Source organism: Tinamus guttatus, unplaced genomic scaffold (genome assembly GCF_059628265.1).
Source record: "Tinamus guttatus ecotype Peru unplaced genomic scaffold, ASM5962826v1 Tinamus_guttatus_pri_ptg000541l, whole genome shotgun sequence".
NCBI classification, from domain to species: domain Eukaryota; kingdom Metazoa; phylum Chordata; class Aves; order Tinamiformes; family Tinamidae; genus Tinamus; species Tinamus guttatus.
Genome location: NW_028289075.1, coordinates 29,560 through 32,763, shown reverse-complemented (window position 1 = coordinate 32,763; position 3,204 = coordinate 29,560). Strand labels below are relative to the sequence as shown.

The 3,204-nt window shown below is 61.3% G+C and overlaps 1 pseudogene; it reads left to right on the top strand.

Moving 5' to 3' along the window:
* The first annotated feature begins 1,622 nt into the window (after positions 1-1,622).
* Positions 1,623-2,870, top strand: LOC148592680 (uncharacterized; annotated as a pseudogene).
* The last annotated feature ends 334 nt before the right edge of the window (positions 2,871-3,204 follow it).

The following is a 3,204-nucleotide window of genomic DNA, read 5'->3' as shown; positions in this document are numbered from 1 at the left end:
AGTTCCCAGCCTGATGCTCCGCATTTCTGTGGGTGTCCAGTGGGAGACAAAACTCCTGCCCCTGCCCAAAACGTCCAGGCTGGGCTGTAGGGAACTTGCTGAAGACCAAATGTGCCGGGCTTTGCCCTGTGCCGTGCCCAGGGCTTCCCTGCACCCCTCGAGAAAGGTGCTCCCACACAAGCACTCTGGCAGGAACCTCCCCGTGCCATAGCCGCCCCCAGCGCAGCGGCCGCTCTCCCACCCCCCTGCCCAGCATGGCCCCATGGCCTCAGTGTCCCACTGCCCTATTCCTGGTGCACAAAACAACCAGGGCACGGGGCCCAAGGGCTGTGGAGGTTCTGGCTGATAGGGACTGCCCACTCCTCAGCGCTGCAGTGTGTGCCCTTTGCGGGAGCAACACTGCTGACCTTGCACAGTGTGCTGAGTGAGGTGCGGAGCGGCCGGATGCTGCGCGCCGTCTGCGGTGGTGAGTGTCGGCATCACGGCAGGGCCCACGGAGAGGGGAAGGGGCCGGGGTGGCTCTGGGTGCCTTGCTGGGGTCTTGGGGTGGGCATGGCAGGGAATGGGAAGTGCCATGAGAGGGACCGTTTGGGAAGAAAGGGGCAAGGGCCACAGCAGACAGTGTCTGGGAGCAAGACTGTGCAGAGGAGAAGGTTCTGGTGTGGGAGAGGGGAGAAACAAGGCAGCATTTCAATCCAGATGTCTCAGACCATAGCACGTCAAGCAGGCTGTGCTCCGGGCAGTTGGGGCCATGATGGGTGTCCTCCTGCGCCTGGAGAAGTACCGTGAGCGCGCCTGGCAGAGGCTTCCCTGGCTGCTGCATCAGTACCGGGAAGTGTGGGACCCTGCTGGGGTGACCACGGTGAGGCACTGCGAGGGGCACCGCATTGCTGGGGCCGTGGGGATGGTGCAAGGCGTTTGGAGAGCTGCAGGGTGCTGGAAGGAACAGGAACTCTGTATGTTTGAATACCTTTGAGCAGGAAGAGGGATCTGGGGCTTTGCAGGGGCTTGCTAGAAGAAATGGCACGGCAGGAGGTTGGGATGGAGAGGATGGATCCTGGGAGGGGAGGCTGTGCCGCCTCTGTGTCGGGGGGCATAGGGAGCTCTGTCCTCACAGCCAGGGCCATGTCCAGCCCCTGTGGTGGAGAGAGGTGCGAGGGGGACGATGTGGTGGGAAAGGCCCTCCTGGCAGGGCAGCACGGAGGAGAGAGACCTCGTGGTTGAGCCAGCAGCCCCGTGCAGGCTGGGGTCTCCCTGGAAGTGGGTTCAGGCCGGGGCAGCTCCTAGCGGTGCCAGTTTCCTTTCCCCATGGCTCACGGTGACAGCTGCCCTCTCCCTCCCGTGCTCCCTTGCAGACTCTGTGCTATTTCCTGGGGGCTGTGGCAGATGTTCGGAGCCACCTGCCTCGCACCAGGCCTCTGGCCATCAATGCTGCCGTGCACGAACAGGTAAGGCCCGATGCTGCGTCGCTGGCCTGCGCGTGTGCGGGGCTTTGGGCTTTTGGCCGTGGGTCCATGGCCAGAACCGCTTGTGAGAGGATCACTGAGAGCACAGTTTAGTTCTGTCCCCCTCCACGCTGCTCTTGCTTTCCGTAAAACACACCTTGTTCCCACAGCTTTGCAATGAGATGGAGCCGCCCAGCCCAGAGCACTGAGCAGAGCTGTGCCGCTGCATCGTGCTGCAGGGTAGGGAAGGAGAGCCGGCCCTGTGCCGCCGTGTCCCGGCTGCTGTCCTGCCAACGGGCAGGTGTGGGATGCTGGCCACTAACGCCAAGAATAATTTCTTCCCCGCAGCCCAAATCTGCCCAGAGGAGGTGATTGTGTTCCTCTACTGCAAGCTGAGGGACGGGAGCAGGGCGGATTGAGTGGCAACCGTGCAAATGCTGCAGGCTCTGGTCTGTTTTAACAGTAAGTAACACGTGCTGGAGAAATGGAGCGCTTCTGGGATGCTGCTGCTTCTTCTGAATTGGCAATATGGCCCCACTTTTCTGCCCCATTTGTGCACAAAAAGCAGGGGAGCTGTGACAAATCCCTCTGAAAATGGAGGCTCAGCCTCAGAACCCACCTTCCCTTGTATTTTGCAGTCCCCAATGTGAGGGAGAACATGCCAGTGTTGGTGAAGCTGGCACAGTCCGTGTGCCACGACCCCGCAGTGCAGGTGAGCTGGTTTGGACAGGGACGGTACCGCTGCAGGGGCCGAGCAGCCCTTTCCCCAGGACAGAGGCTGGAGAGGCCAAACCAGCAGTCAAGGACAGGGCCTGGGGTCGGAGTCTGGTGGCAGCTGCAGAGCAAGGGCTGCTCCCTCGTTGTCTCCGCCTGGCCAGATGGGCTGCAGCTCTGTGAAGGCCGTCAAACCCGCGCGTTTGGTGTGGGTTGTGACTGCAGCCTCTCCACCAGGTGAGAGCAGCCGTCCTGCATTTCATTGAGGAGCTGCTGCACTCCAGCGCCCCGGGCTGCTCGGCATGGGGACGTGGTGGGACACATATTCACTGAGTTCAGCCGCTCCTCACGCAAACTGGTAAGGGCAGAGGGTGGCGCTGGTTTGTGTCCCGTGCCGCAGCGGTGCCATGGGCATCCTTAGCATTGGGTGTTCTGCCTGGTGAGCAGGAGCAATGACGCTGGTGCCGCAGTGGGAGCAGCCTCCCATCACCGTGCACTGAAAGGGCTGGGAATGGGCATCCACGGCTGTTTCCCACCTTTGTCTCGCAGACATCAGGAACTCTTTCTGAGATGGAAGCCCAGGAAGAAAAGGCCATTCAGCGCCTGTGCAGGCACATCCTGGGCACACTGGATGTCTCCACCAGAGCAGTGACCAAAGTGAGTTTTCCGCTGCTGGACGCTGTTGCTTTCTGTCTTTCCCCGGTGTGTTGACACTGCCCATCTTAGCCCCTAAAGCAGCCACTAAGAGCTAGGGCTGCCCTTGCTCATTCAGTGCATGCTGTGGCTGTAAGGAGCACAGCTGGGCACGTCTTGGCTGCCTTCTGTAAATGAGACATAGGGACTGGGGGGACCATAGGGCATCCTCTTGCAGCAGGGAGGCGAGCTGTCCGCGGGGGTGAGTTTTGGCGGCTGCTCTCGGCAAGCAGGCAGCCAAAGTGAGGGAAAAGGTGCACAAAGCCAGATGGGCGAGAGGGAGAGAAAGTGGAGGAGGAAGCCAGAGTGAGGCTGAGGGAGGCCCAGGGGCTGGGCTGGTGCCACAGAAGCA